Source organism: Hippopotamus amphibius, chromosome 7 (assembly GCF_030028045.1).
Source record: "Hippopotamus amphibius kiboko isolate mHipAmp2 chromosome 7, mHipAmp2.hap2, whole genome shotgun sequence".
In the NCBI taxonomy this organism is placed as follows: domain Eukaryota; kingdom Metazoa; phylum Chordata; class Mammalia; order Artiodactyla; family Hippopotamidae; genus Hippopotamus; species Hippopotamus amphibius.
In genome coordinates this window covers 148,534,106-148,549,616 of record NC_080192.1, presented here as the reverse complement: position 1 = coordinate 148,549,616, position 15,511 = coordinate 148,534,106, and the positions used below count along the sequence as shown (strand labels likewise).

Here is a 15,511-nt window from a genome sequence, read left to right as displayed (position 1 = left end):
ATAATAATATTGCTCCTGGGGCGTCCCTGGTGGCACAGTGGTCGAGAATCCACCTGCCAGTGCGGGGGACGCGGGTTTGAGCCCTGCTCCAGGAAGATCCCACATGCCGCGGAGCAACTAACCCCATGCGCCACAACTACTGAGCCCATGCGCCACAACTACTGAAGCCTGTGTGCCTCTAGCCTGTGCTCCACAACAAGAGAAGCCACTGCAATGAGAAACCCTTGCACCACAATGAAGAGTAGCCCCCACTCACCACAATTAGAGAAGGCCTGTGCGCAGCAGTGAAGACCCAGCGCAGCCAAAAATAAATAAATAATAAAATAAATTTTTAAAAAAAATATTGCTCCCGCAGTGCCCCTTGCCTTGGGATATTTATAATGAGTAACTCACTAGAGTCCTCCTGTTTTATTTTATTTTCCGTAATCCTCTTATGGCTTTTGACTTAATAATCAGGTGTTGGGCTGTGAGGCAGTGTTTTCCCCCATACGTGCAATAACGTGAACCAGCGCTCGTGCGGCTCAGCACATGCGTCTACTGTACGTGATGTCAAAAACAGCAAATCCCAGGAGTGGGTCCCCTCTGCTGCTTGTATGATGTGTATTCCCTCGAGAAACGGAAAAAACAGCTGCTTCTCTCTTCGCAGGAGTGAACCTCCTTGCTGTCTTCATGAGACCAGGCAGCAGTTATGAGACCGTGTCCCCCTCAGTTCATTATAACCACTGATAAATGATAAGAAATTTCCTGGGAGATTGTACGCATCGTGCTCCCCTTAAGCTGACGTTTGGGGGGGAATTGACGTTGTGCTGAGATGGATGAGCGGGGAGAGGGTGGGGCCCCTGGTGTCGGCTCCTGCTGCACAAGGCGGGAGCCAGAGAGCGAAGTGACTTTCACTCACCCGGGCGAGCGCGTCCACAGTCAGGGCAGGCCGTGCAGACGCCGCGAGGAACATCCGCTAGGACTTCCTGTAGGACAGGACGTACTTTCATATAAATGATCAACACCATGTACCAAACTGAAAAGCAAACATTTGACTACTTTATAAAACAAAGCACTGAAAATGCGTTAGCAGAAAGAAATAAGCAGAAAACACAGACACAGAAATTGAATTAGAGATACTGAGAAGGTTATGATTTCTGTCAACACAGAGGAAGAAGACATCCGAAATCCGAGAAGGCAGAACAAATGGTAGATGTTCTTGCTGAGAAGTTAAAGCCCTGGAGCAGAAGCAATAGTCTAATTATAATTATAGAACGTTCCCCACTCCGTGTATCAGAATCGCAGAAATAAATGAAATAGAAAACTTCGGGAACTCCTGCTGGGCAAAATAAATAAACCAATAAAAGAGAAAAGGAAATAGATTGTCCTCAGCTGAACAAAAGCCATCTTCCTTCAGAATTCACCTCTGAAGCAGCAGCCTCTCTCCTTCAGCCTCAGCAGCTCTCGGATGCCCCAGGGCCTCTGCACATGCTCCCGCTCTGTCCGCATCCTCCTTCCTCTCCGGTTCCTGCCCCCACTGCTTCCTCAGATAAGCCTGTCCTGGAATCTCCGACCCCGCCCGTTCCCTTCCCAGACCCCGCAGCAGAGGCCGGGGATCAAAGGCGCGTGTCTGTGTGGTCGTTCTATTCGCTGGGGTCAAGCCCTTGGGAGGCTGTGCCCTTTCTCTCCCACTCACCTTGGCGCCCACCTGTCTGTCGCGCCCTGGATGCACGGCACACGCGGATCACCTTGAGGAGGCCAACACCGAAGAGCACAGACGGGCGTCAGGGGAGGTGAGGTTGGAGACAGAGGTTTGTGGAGCAGGTGGTCCCGGGCAGCCGCCGAGGTGAGAGATGCTGGGAAGTGGGCTCAGGCGGCCTCAGCGGTGAGGGCGTAAGAGCCACATGGTCCCCTCAAGGCTGCACAGCTGATGTGAGGCCAGTGCGTTAGCCGAGAGCGTGGAAACTCTAGGCTTCATTGGGCTGGGTACTGCAAACTCTATTTCCTTTTTTTTTTTTTTGTAAGCTTCTTTTTTTTTTTTTTGGGCACACGGGCTTAGTTGCTCCGTGGCATGTGGGATCTTCCTGGAGCTGGGATCGAACCCGTGACCTCTGCATTGGCAGGCGGATTCTTAACCACTGCGCCACCTAGGAAGCCCTCTATTTCCTTTTTAATGAAATAAAAAGAGACGGCCTCTTTGTCCACTTTTGGACAGCCTTCCTTTCCTGTGCTTAGTCTGGGAGCTCTGGCAGGTGAGAGTGAGGGAGATGACCCCCCAGGGTTTCCTGCTTGTGAGCGGCTGTGCCCTGATCTATCAGTGGTCACCCCCCCCCCCCCCCCCCCCGCAAGATGGGCTGGTCCACGTCTCTGTAAGGGCGCCTCTGACTTCACTTTGGAAATCTCATTGCTCAGGGTGTGCACTTAATGTAACTTTGCTGAAACACCGTTTTTTCTTTGTCCATAGCCTTTTTATTTCTCAAGTAAGCAACTGCGAATTTATATGCTTCTTACTTTTATTTACTCCTTAATGTATACTATACTGCACGCTTCTAAACTCCTGGTGCAAAATCAATACTTAATTTTAATACCTGCTGTGACCCAAATGGCTTTGCTTAGAAAGTGAGTTTTTGCAAAGCACGTTAGAAATGAAACCAGGCTGCATAGTTACACTCATGCAGCACCCCCTGAAAGATGCGATGTATATTAATGTTACTACTTAGAAGATGATACCTTGTTTTATTTTCAGTCACAGTACTGGTCATTGCTGTCATGTGACAGAAATTAAGTCCTTAGTCTCTGTAGCAGGGCGACAGATGTTTGTAAGACAGATTTTAGTTCTCACTACTGAAGATTTTAGGCTTTTATAATAACATAATCATGAACCAAATTTGCGAGATGAAAAGCTCGCGTTACACTTGTGAGTGGATTTCCGACCGGTTCCTCTCTGTGTAGGCCAGCCGCTTGGTGTTTAAGATCTGTTGATAAAGTTTCGTTGTGTCTGTCACTTGGTGTCTCTGGTTAAACAATTAAAGGCTGATACACTGCGGTTATTGTGGCTCTGAAATCCCATAGGGGTGTGTCTTATAAACACCAAACTCACATCTTCAGTTGCCCTTTGAAAATAAAGGTGAATTGTTTCATAACATGCTTGAAATCTGGTTAAAAATAACTCCTTTTCTAAAATATCTTAATTACATGAGATTTGTTGTCTAAGGATTGAAACCTAGTTAGAATTACATTGATCCTACGAAAGTTGTTTTTTTTAAAAAAAAGTTTTACTAATTGTAGTGGACAATGTGAGTTTTAAAAATAGAGGTAAGAGTTGTTAACTTTCCTGCTGTGTTAGTTGATCGTAGGAATGACGTTTGGCTGGGAGGGTTGCTGGACTTCGCTTTTAGACTTGCGGGTACTTGTGTTTTACATGAGTGTAGCCGGGTTCCACCTGTTTACTGGTGAGTCACGTGAGCGGCCTGTCTGGGCAGGGGCAACCTCAGGACAGTTTGTTAGATTCATGATAAATGACCGCTGATAAAAATGGACGTTAAGTTCATCTTACAGTGATTTCTGAGGAAGATTCTTAATTTTTTTGGAGAAGCTTCCTTGCAGCATCTTTTTCTTAAAATCCATTTATTTGCACATTGCGCCCTAAATCCACATCTAGTTCAAAATAACATGTTGATCTGTGTTTCTGCAAATAAAGTTATTTTTGTTATTTGGAATTTAGTATGTTTACAAACTTCACAGTGTATAAGTGGATTCTAGTAATCTTATCTCTTTATTTTACTTCCCATTGGTAGATTAGTATTGAGTATTTATAGCCATTCTTGATTATTTTAAGTGCTTCACAAAAGCTATAGTCATTTCTGTAATTGTTTTATCACTTTCTTTGAGACGTGCCAAGATGTTTAGAGGAACAGCACATAAAAATCGGCACAGACTAATACAGAGTTCTACTACTGTGAATATTTTCAATTTAAAAAAGAAGCTACGCCGAATTAAGTGCATGGATTATAAATGCCTGGGTGGCCCCACGATCGAACAGCTTGTATTTGATGATATCTGTCAGCTTCACAAAGCTGACCGGAGATGACAGATATCCTTATTTAATGTTTTAGTTACAGTTTTGATTGTGGAAAAAATAAAATGCAATGATAAGAAAGGATATCTGGTTTGGAGAAGATTTCGATAGTAATTATTTTTTCTTTTCTATAAAAATAAACACAAGCTTATGAATTACATATATTTTAAATTGTTCTTAAATTTGACTTTTTAAAGTTTCCCACTCAATGTAATTTTCAGTTCAGTCTTTTTTGACAGACCCTGGGTGGTATAATGGTGCATGTGACAGAAAGTGCTGTTTCAAATTATTAGATGTCAGTGTGGCAGGAAAGAACAGCATTTATGACAACATGAAATTGCACACGTAATTGTCTTTCAAATTACCATCCTTAAGAGGGAAAAGACGCACTGTTTAGGAAAAAAGCACCTAGGAAAATCTGTTTTTACAGAGAAACTACCGTTGTGTGGGCAGCCAGCTCTGTGTCCCTCACACCTGGTCCTGGGGACGTGAGGACCTGGGCCACGCCTGTGACCACAGAAGATGCAGCTGCCCTGATGTTGTCATTCAGCCGCACATGTGCACACACACACACGTGCGCACGCACACAGGCACACACGCATACACATACGCACACATACACACACACACACACAGGTTTATCTTCATTTAATTTTGCCTAATCTCAGGTTTATGGTAGGGGATGAAGGTCTCTCCTCCTACCCTCTCTTCTTTCTTTCAGGTTTAAAGAAAGTTAGATGCTCCACTAGTGGGAAGATGTCCTGTTACGATGGCCTCTGTCCACTGTTGTGACTGGTGGTGACGTGCACTTTCCTGGTTGAAAGGCCAGGGCTTTTGCTGGTGTCCTTTGTGTTTGGGGTAAAAGGTGATGCACTGTTAGAAGACGTGGTTTACCTCTGATGGTGAGATGGGGGGTCTTGGCATGCAATTCAGAACAAAGTCGTGGGCATTATGAGATGCCAGAGAGAGAACGTCGTGAGATGCCCACGGAGCCAGTGCACACGTGGTGTGAGGTGTGCGGCCCAGAAATTCAGGCAGCTGAAGGGAAGCCAGGGCGTGGACACTGAAAACATCAACGGACTTCATGTCCTGAAGGCGCAGAGTAACACAGAGGAGCCGTCGTCTGCAGGATGGGACCTGCCCTCAAGCTGAGCTTCAGCCACAGACGGACTGTGGAGCTGACCGTCAGGAGAGGCAGAAGGAGGCGTGACTCGGCTGTCGCCCGACCACGTGTATTATAAACACCAGGGGATGGTGCGTGATTGCAGACATCCAAGAAACGGTCCACTTGTGGGAGGAGTGAACAGTGAGGCCCCTTGCCACATGCAAGGTGGTTCGGGAGCAGAGGATGCTGGAGAGGGGATTTGAAACCGGCCCAGGTCCTAAGCGCTGCCCAGGGACGCGGGTGACCGGCCTGCTTGCTGCAGGGCCTCAGCGAGGGGACCGAGAGTGGACGGACACCAGGAGGACACGGGCCCTGAGACATGTGGGGCTCCTCGGGCTGCAGGGGACTCCCTTTCAGCCTGTCGTGTGGGACACGCTTTCTGTCTGAAGCCTCAGGAAGACGTCTTTGTGACAGTTTCTCACGCGGAGGTGACAGACACTGAAAGACGCACAGAGGAGGGCAGGGGCTGAAGCACGTGGAACACGCGAGCTTGAAGCCGACTTGGTTCCGGGACACGCAGAGCCAGACCCTCAGCCCCGGAGCTGCTTGTCGTAGAGACCAGCTCTGTGGAGACAGCAAACAGCATCGCACACGCCGTTTAGCAGATAAACACACACGCGTATCTCTACGTTTATGGTGTAAGTGGAGCTGTTGTAAACCTGGTGTTGGGTAAATACACACACGTAATAGTTTTAAAGGTTGCCTCTGAGCTCACACAGACATGAAACAACCAAAGGAAGACAGTGGGTGGATTTGTCCTCCTCGGTCTGTTGTGGGTGACGGGGAGCTGCTCTCCAGGGCGCTCTGCCTCCCCGGGCACCTGAGTGTTGTCTCATAGGATTGCTAGGAGCATCAGAGATAAGATACACGCGTAACCTTCCAGCTTAGAGTCCCTGGCAGGTGTTCTGGGAGCGGCAGGTTGTGAACTAGCTGCTGAGGTGCTGAGGCACGTCTGTGTCCGGGCGGGTGGTGCCCCCGACCCTCCCCCGGACCCAAGCAGCGCAGAGCCCTCCGCACCCTCATGCTCCCCTCAGCACCCTGGTGTGTTTCCTGCTGTGTCCGGCGTCCACAGGTAAGAAATAAGTAGATACTCGTGGGTCAGGGAGTGACCTGGGAAAAGATGTGAGTCTGTGTGCAGGGAGGAGCCTCGGTCGACTCCCACGTAGGACGGCGAGGCCATCAGGATTTAAAGATGACTAACCACAGAGGCTTCTAGAATCCCGTGAGAGCTGGCAGAGTTCTGAAGGGCCCCTCCGTTCTGCTGAGAGCATCACAGGCGAGGGAGCTTGGAGGGAGGGTCCCTGACGGTCGTGCCTTGGAGACTGTCTCCCGGCCCCGTCCGCAAGCATCGCTGCTCCTGAAGGGTTTCCTGGGATTTAGGGAAGTAGCCCTGGATGTGGAAGGAGTGGGAGGTGGGAGGAAAAGGGGGTCAGATGCCCCTCAGGACCTCCGGTTGGCGGAGGAGGTGGGGTGCGGGGGGACGCCCAGGTTTCTGACCTGAGCCAGGTTGGGGTCCCAGGGCCAGTCTCCACGGCACAGTCAGCGACTGCAGAGCGGGGGGCGGGCCTGGCTCGTCCGACCCCACACCCGGCCCCTGGATGGGCCACACGGCCCCTGAGAACACGCTGGACCAGCTGGACAGCCGCTCAGCTCCAGGGGAGCGTCTCTGCAGGGCCGCGGGGTGACTCGCTCTTGCACGGGAGCTGCTCACAGACCGTGGCTCACCCAGCCCGTCCGGAGGGGTCTGATGGTGCGAAATCCACATGCTGTTTCCTGTGATTCTGCTCCAGGTCTGTGTCGATGAATAGCTGCTAAAACAGAAAAGTTGAAAAAATACCCCAGTAAATGCCCGTAAGCCCGTCACCCAGATTCCACAGTCCACGTTCTTCTGTATTTTCTCCATCTGCACGTGTGTGTTTTGCTTTGCTCTTGCTGAACTGCTGAGAGGTCATTTGCGTATGTCGTGAATTTCAGCCGCCGGCGGGTCAGCCTGCCCGCGCTGCTGGCAGCCCTGTTATCCGTGAGCTGCGTTGCTGGCGTGGTTCCGGGAGGGACTCTGGTTTCTCTGGCTTTGACCGTGCACCCTTTTCTCTCTTTGGCACGTTGAACGCACACGGTTCTCCTGCAGCTTGTCACCTGCTGGATTTCGCACTTATTGGTGACGCTTCTGAACGAGCTCGTCCACTGAATGTGGCCACGGGGTGGCTTCTCTTCCTTCTGTCAACAGCCTTTCTTCTCTAAGGAGCCGCTTTCTGTCGTCGACCGGAGAAGCGCCCCGTCCCTCCTGAAGTGTCAGGGTGGTGCTGGTCTCTGTCCCCCGAGTCACAGTGTTCCCGGGAGGGGATGGAGACATGACCCGACCCCTCCCCTGGGGCGCCACCACGTCCCGTGTCTGCCTCTCACCTCCTTCCCTTTAGGCGCTGGGAGCTGTCATGGGCCGAGGCTGCACGTCTGTTCCCTGAGCCACACGCGGTTACAGGCTCTGCTCTGTTAGGTGGTCCGCGGAGGGCCCGCAGGCTGGCTCCCTGGAAGCTTCGGGCAGGCGAGGCCTGTGGTTCTGACGGCAGGAGTCTCAGGCTCAGCCTGTAACCTTTTCCTGGATCTGGAAACGCGACCTCCCGCTTCCTAAGGACATGGAGTTGCTCTTTTATTCATTTCCAATTGAGTTTTTAGAAACCAAAAGCTTCCAGGACTGTTCCCTGGACAGAGCACGAGACGATGTTTTTAAAATTTTGTGACTTTATATTAGAAGTGTTTACTCGAATTACACATTCCCAGGTTCTTGCCTAGACTAGGTTTTTTCTTTTCTATTTTTTGTTTCCTCCGTGAAGATCTTGAGCCCTAAGAACCTTGTCATTCTTATGTACTTGTTAACTCCACATGTACATTAAGTATTTCAAAATTATATCAAAATATTAGCTCTAAAGTTATTGATCAAAGATCTACTTATTGCTCATCTTTGATCTTTAGGAAATAGTCAATTTCGAACATACAGTCAGTATAGTGTTCCAAATATTTTGAAAGACTTGTCAGCTCTGAAGTTTATTATGCAATTGGCTTTAATATTTAAATTCATTTCTAATATTTTGGGTTCTAATATTTTTCTTTTGACATAATTTAATTTCTGAATTTGTAAAAATTTACATTATGAAAAATTAAAAGTATAAAAAAAGAAAACTCAGGGAATTCTCACTTCAGTCCCTACTCTCTCAATCCAGACACTTCTGGCACCGCTTGGTAATCATTTCAGTTATTTTCTGGGTTAATTTATATTTATAATGTTTATTTTTGGAAAAGAAGTAAGTATATATTTTCTTCCTTTTCTTATGTATTCCTCTCCCTGTAGCATCCTCTTGTTCAGATGCAAGGTTACCATACACTGTCTACATTGCCCTGTGCCTTAGCGTGTCTTGAACTTGACTCCATGCCGGTGTGCTGGTCTCCCCTCATTTGCATTGGGCTGCATGGTAGTCTTGTGTGAAGATACAGTGTAAATATTCAGCCGGTTCCCTATTAATAGACACTGGTATTCTTCCCAGACTTTTGGCAGTACAAATAATGTTGCAGTGAATGTCTCTGTGCAGATGTTGTTAATGTCTGCACAGAGACATATGGTCATGTCTGTAGGTGACGGTGTCCTGAAGTTAGAATCTTAGAGGAGGGTTGCCTAATTTGTCAGGGGGTTTGCGCGCCTGTCCCTAGGGCAGCAGTGTCTGCACTGAGCTGCACAGTGTATTTCCTTCAGGGGTTCACCAGTGCAGCACGGCGTCACACATTTATACATGTGTGAGTCAGAGCTGTGATACACAGCTTTTCCGGTGGGGGCACAGGGCCCGTGCTTCTGGTTGAACATGTGTATTTTCACTTTCCCACACAAATGTACGTGTATAGTGTTATCTGTCTCCTAGCCGTGCCTCAGGTGGGCTGTTGGTAATTTTACCTGCTCTCCTTGTCGGCCTCTAAAGTTTTTGAAAGATGTCTACCAATTTAAACTTTAAAGTTTTCCAGTGGGAATCCTGAGATTAATTCTCTAACCTAATTGTGCCAAGTAGTTTTCCCATAATTATAGTACCGTTGCTGTGATACTGTCACTTGGTTACGTACTGACCAAACATGGCTCTGATGGTAAATGTCCTTGTAGAAAAGCATCGCCTGAGGGCTCTGATGGGTAATTCACTTCCGTTCCATCAGACAGCGGGGATTCCCGCAGGGAAGGCCACTGTGGAGCACGGACCACGGAGGTGATGGAAACCTGGCAGCTTCCAGGGAATCTCACAAAGGACTTCTCCACGGAGAGGACTTCCCCAGGGTGGCTTTTGCTGTCATCCTGTGTTCTCTGCCAAATGTAGTCTCAGGTATGAAAAGTCTGCTCTGTGCTGCCAAATCAAAGCGCACATTTTGGAGCTGGTGATTGTGTTTAGGGTACAATTAAGGGATTAAGACATGTCATTAAAGTAGTAGCTCCAGACAATTAACTGAGCAATGATTTAATTTATATCGTAACATTATAGGCGGTAAAGATAAAGTGCAGTGAAGTGACTCGAAAACTTGCCCTTAAAACTTCAATTTGCATTAAGTAGCAATTTGTCTCCACTTTAAAAACTGTTTGAAATCTGCTGTCTCTTGAACTCTACTGACCACTGTTTTTAATACTAAATAATAATGAATAAGGCAAAAAACACTGTGTAATTCAAAATGATGGCAACGTGCTAACACAGTCCTACAGCAGTACGAGGCTGAGTCAAAAATTATCTTCTCTCCGGTTATATGAAGACTTCTGTTGGCCGCCCCATCTTGTCAGCGCTTTCCATTCAAGGCTGCTGTCTCCCGAGTCACTGCTGTGCAGGTGTGAACGTGTTACGTCCATTCATCTGTAACCGCGGTGGGAGCAGAAATGGACGCCCCACTTGTGATGTGCAGGAAACAGCCGCATGCAGTGGTGCATTTTTTGTGGCTGAGGGTGTACCTGGTGCCATTGTTTATCGAAGACTTTGTGCACAGGGTGGAGAAAGTGTTTTGTCGCAAAGACGTGTATGATGGCTAGAGAAGTTCAAGGAAGGTCACACAGGTGTCAGCCATCAAGAAGGAGCCGGATTCCCTTCTGATGAAGTGAAGACAGTGGTGCATTCGTGGCTCGCAGCTCAGCCTAAAACATTTTTTAATGAGGGAATACGGAAGCTTGTTGACAGATGGGCCAAGTGTATTGAAAAACAAGGAGATTATGTCAAAAATGACGTACCTGTCTTTTCTAAAAGTGAATTAAAATAAATTCTGCAGCCAGCGTGCGGATAATTTTTGACTCACCCGCGTAGTAAATTTCTTTGAATTTTGACGGGATGATTTTTTCCTGTATACTGCCTCGGAGGAGTTTTATTTATATCACACAAAACAAGCTTTCAGGATGTTGGGAATGGTTTGGACAGTCATTTCTAGAACATGGGGAGTTTGGGGATATCAATGCTCCTGCCCCATGTTGGTGTAAGGGTGCTGTTAGCATAAGAAGTTAGCTGGCGCAATGAGGTGATTCTGGCATTGATTCTGCACGGGTACTTCATACTTGAATTACGTTTATTTGGAGAATAAAAACTATTATGTTCATTTCATATCTTACATCTGATTTATGTCCATTATTTTTGTTAAGAAAAAGTGATTTCTCTAGTAAGAAACATGACATTACGTGAATGGAAAGTCCGAGACTGTGTCACATTCAGTGCACTGAGGTACTGAATTTTATCTTTAAACGTAAACTCGTGAAATGAGGTACGTGTGGTCAGCTCCACATGGGGATAATGAACTATTTAAACGGTTTATTGAAAGTTAAAGGGAAAAAAATGTCCAACGTGACGTTCTCTGATTCAATGCCATGAGAGGTATGGTGACGTTAGGCTTGAAAATGAGCTGAATTTTCTCACGTAAAATCTCTCAGAGACCGTGGGCAGCTCGGGCGCAGGTTTAGATCAGCACGCGGTGCGTGTGTGAGGAGCCGGGTCCCCATCGCAGGAGGACCACGCGCCCTCCTCCCTCCCGGCCTCCATCTACCTTGTTTACGCGCTTGGACTAAGGAAGGCGGCTTGCTGTCCGAGCCAGGACGGTGGCTCAGCCGGGGGTGGGGCATCGTCCTCGCAGCAGCCCCTCCGGTGGAGGGGGGACCAGTCTCGCTTCTGGAATGTTCTCCGTTTATACAACGTGGGGTCCACAAAACGGAGTGCCTCTCCCAGGCGTGCTGGGTGTGCCTCTGGATGGCGGGAAATCTATTTTTAAAGCAATGCTCTGCAGTCAGAATGTGCAGATAGATGGTGTTGAGTCTTTGTTTTGGAACAGGGAGAGTAAAAGTCTTTAATTTTTTGGTTAAACACGTTCTGTTAAGGTGTTAAATGTAAAGTGGTGCCCCAGGTGGGCAGGGGGCTGGGATTAGCAGCTTCGTGGCGTCCTAAGTCTGGAAGTTTGCATGGCGGGTCGTGTCGTGCCCCCGATCCGAGGGTCGGCCTCAGGGGACACGCGCTTAGCCCGACCGGCCCGACCCCAGTGACCGTCCCCCGTGTGGACAGCACAGCCTGGACGCCCCGCAGGGTCCGGGCGGCTCTGATGACGGTGCGGTGGGGCCAGAGGCTCCGGGTCAGCGGTCCCCCCGGGAGCTGCCCCCCAGTGTCCCGGGTGTGGCTGCAGCTGCACTCCACGACCTCTGCTTCCCGACCGGACACAGAGGGAGCGCTTGGGCGTCGCTGCGCGAACAGGGAAAGTTATGGCCCGCAGCTGGTGACGTGGGAAAGGTAGCGTGTGGTTCGCACGAGTGCCGGCTCTTCAGGGCAGGCGTTGCCAAACTTTTCCAGCCACGGGCCCGGTGGTGCATGTTCCCCGCCGTGTGGGCTCCGTGGCAGGGATCCCATGCTGCTCGTGCAGGGGACGCAGCCGCCTGGGGCGGAGAGCGGGTGAACGGGCGTCCTGTGTGCCAGTAACAGTGGTCACCAGGGATGCGCGCCTTCGCGTAGCACCGTGTGCAGAGAAGAGTCAGCCAGAGAACGCATTTACCACGAGACCGCTCTCATACGTGGGATCTAAAAAAAATAAAGCCAAAAACACACTCACAGATACAGCCAGCAGTGAGGTGGCCGTGAGACGCAGGGTGGGGGTGGGGGGAGAAGCGGGTGATCTCCTTTTTTTTAATTTAAATAAATGAATAAAAATAGAACGGATGAATCCTCGCAGAGGTACAGAACAGAAGACTGCCAACAGCAGGATGGAGACAGATGGTAACTTTAGAAAGGTGGCGGGTCGCTGGCCTCCTCCCAGAAGTGCACGGGGCACCTTGCCGTGCGGGTTCCTCTCCTTCTGCGCAGGCGCCTCCGCCCCTGCCGGCAGAGGACCTCCCGCTCCTGCCCGAGGCCACCCCCCAGCACACACGCACGTCCCTCCTTCTCCTCTCCCTCCTTGGATAATGTTAAAATTTCAGCCAAAGCCGCCGTCGTCAGAGTCTGTTAAATTCGGGCCGTCCCGGTAGGCGCTGCTGATCTTCAGAGGCCGTTCCTGACGCGTGGAGCAGCGGCCTCAGATGTGTCCTCCCTCGTGACTGAGGGGTTACGCGTCCGTGGCCACAGTCGTGGCCTGGTTTTGGTCAGAGTTTTTAAGCTTATTCTCGGAGACGTTTTATCATCATTACAAAAATATCCAGAGCCTCAGGATCGAGTGTGTGTGTGTGTGTGTGTGTGTGTGTGTGTGTGTGTGTGTAAATCAGGATCGACCCAGTGGTCAAAATCTTTACAAAGGGAACTGTTGTCATGTTACTGTAAGGATATTTGTGTATTATTTATTTCCATGAGAAGTTTTAGGCAAGGGTGCTTCTTCTGTAAGTACATTCTCACAATAGTGAATCTGTAAGTTTCTATGACCAGATTGGGAAAAATACAACTAACAGATTATTGTGGCAAAACATGCAACTGTGGCATGGCCGATTCTGCCTATGAAACAGAGGGCGACTGCTCCAGCATCTTCCTGGGAAACCTTCCCCTGGCGGAGGTCGGGTGCCACCCTGCCCTTGACCTCAGGGCTCGCTGGGGACGGGTCCTTCCCATCAGCCTGATGAATGGAATACTTACAAATGGGATATTTTCTGCCATATCAATAAACGAAGGATGCCACAGTCGTCGGGGATTGCAGCCCTCCCTCAAAAGAACACCTGCCTTCAGACGGCAGCCCCTCCCTGCGTGAGCCCTGAGCACACTCAGGATGTGAGAACACAGGACACTGGCCCCCGGTAGCCGAGGTGCAGATCAGAGGAACGATCTCAGTGAGCCCAGAGCTGGCATCTCCCCGCACACAGAAAAGCGCTAGATCCCTCAACTTGAGATGTCTGGTTTCCTTTCTTTAACCATAATCTCCTGACATTCCTGACTACCTGTCCTTTGTTGCAAAACCCCTACACATCCTGGCTCCTCCCCTCGCCTCCTTGGAGCCTTTCCTCAGAGCTGTCTGAGATGCTGCCTCCCCGGGCTGCCGTCCTCATTTTGCCCCAAGTAAAAGTTAACTCGCAACTTTCACGTTGTGCGTATATTTTTTAAGTCAACAAGCCATTCTTGTGCGCACGTTTAGTAGCGTCCAAACTAGGCATTTGTGCCGTTTTCTTTAGTAATGTTGTGAGTTAAAATGTAAAATTCGGTAGAGATGGGTGTTACTATTATGCAGGAGGAACTTGGTTATTAAATGTCTTCACTGTATGATGGTGTCAGCACATGCAACTCAAGTTCGCCTTTTAACAAGTTTATAGAATGTTCAGGTTGGTGCCTTGGACCTGCTTAAGTTCAGTAACTACAGTTTTTGTTATTTAAAGTGAGAAGGCTGTCCCTGATTTATTTTCAGACACCCCCACTGACATGCAGGGCACACTCGATACGTGTAGACACATTTAGCTTAGTCTCTGTTTCTGCCCTGTTTGCTCTTCCCCGAGGAGCCCATGTTTTTATGTTTCTACGCTTTTGCAGAATGAAATCTTGACTCAGACTGTTCACCTTGGTGGTCGGTTCCTCTTTGCAAGTCCGTAGGTCCCTGCAAAGCACTGGAAGTGGGAGCAGCCCCGTGGCTGAAAGCACAGGGACTTCTCATGTGGAGATGAGAGTCCTCACCGTGGCTCCGAGGCAGAGCTACACCCTCTTATTATACACACTTGTCCTGATGAGGTGAGAGCAGTGTCTGTGTGGCTGACAGCTGAAGCTGCTGATGACAGATGTGATTCGTGGGTTTTGTTGTGATTGTTTCAATGTCTTTTGTGACTTTTATGTGCGTGTACCCATCTCTTTTTCCTAAGATTTTCCTCACAATTAGATTTCATTTTAAAGTACAGTTTAAGGAAGTAGATATCTATTTTAAATAACATTGAAATGCTTTTTGTGTGTCAAATCCAAGTTATTCAAATGCTATGCCATTTTGTTAGGAGTCTTTTGATCTTTGGGCTCACTATAGCCGTCTATTTTTGCAGAAATAGAACTCATTCAACGGCATGCAGTCCTACCTTTTTTCCCTCAAAATGCATCCTAAGTAGGTCATTATTGAGAGACCTGTTGTTTCCTTTGATGGCTGTGAATTCACTGGGATGGCAGAATCAAGCAGACTTCTCAGTGGCAGTTACAAGGTCAGTGTCACTGATTAAAGTTTGGCTCTAAACACATTTTCAAACAGAAGATTAAAATACTTAACGTGACCTTTTTCCTGGATTCTGGAAGAATGTGAGCCCTGCTGTTCACCACAACGAGGCAGCTGCATCTCCAGGAATTCTTCTTCCTGTGGAGGGAGCTGGTTTGTGCCTAGACCTGTGGCATCCTCGCGTAGACAGCCGCTTAGGGGCGCCGACGGCTCACCCCTGCGTCCCATCGGCTGTTGTAGGGGGTGGGAGGCTCTGGATTTGAGCCATCAGATGGACGGAGGCTGTCACTCATGGGGCAAGTGAGGGCGTTTCAATCAGGGGGCCCTGATTCCATCCCAAACCTGCCCCTTGGCCCCCCATGCAGACCCCAGGCCCACGGCGGCCGCCCCCTCCTCCCTTTCATCCCCGCCCCTTCGGGGGCCTCTCGCCGCCTCCTCCTCCTCCGTTTCCAGCGGGGCTCTTCTCAAGCCTTCCTGCCCAGCAGGATCACCCAGGGGGTTTGCAGACCCCACGCCTCCCTGTGAAGCCAGGCTCTCCGTGGGCCCAGGTGGCAGAGGTTTCCAAAGCTCAGCCGGGATTCCGCCCCCCGCCCCAGGCCCTCTGCTGAGCTTCTGGCCTCAGCTTTCTCTCCCCTCTCCTCCAACAGCATGCCCCC

At 49.2% G+C, this 15,511-nt stretch overlaps 1 long non-coding RNA gene across 1 annotated transcript in view; it reads left to right on the top strand.

The window, feature by feature from the left end:
* The window catches only part of LOC130857375 (uncharacterized), a 49,711-nt gene extending 34,426 nt beyond the window's left edge, over nucleotides 1-15,285 (top strand). The window contains exons 2-3 of the long non-coding RNA XR_009054811.1: nucleotides 14,198-14,392; nucleotides 14,692-15,285. This is a non-coding gene — a long non-coding RNA (uncharacterized LOC130857375). The remainder of the gene's footprint in view (nucleotides 1-14,197; nucleotides 14,393-14,691) is intronic.
* Nucleotides 15,286-15,511: the final 226 nt, after the last annotated feature.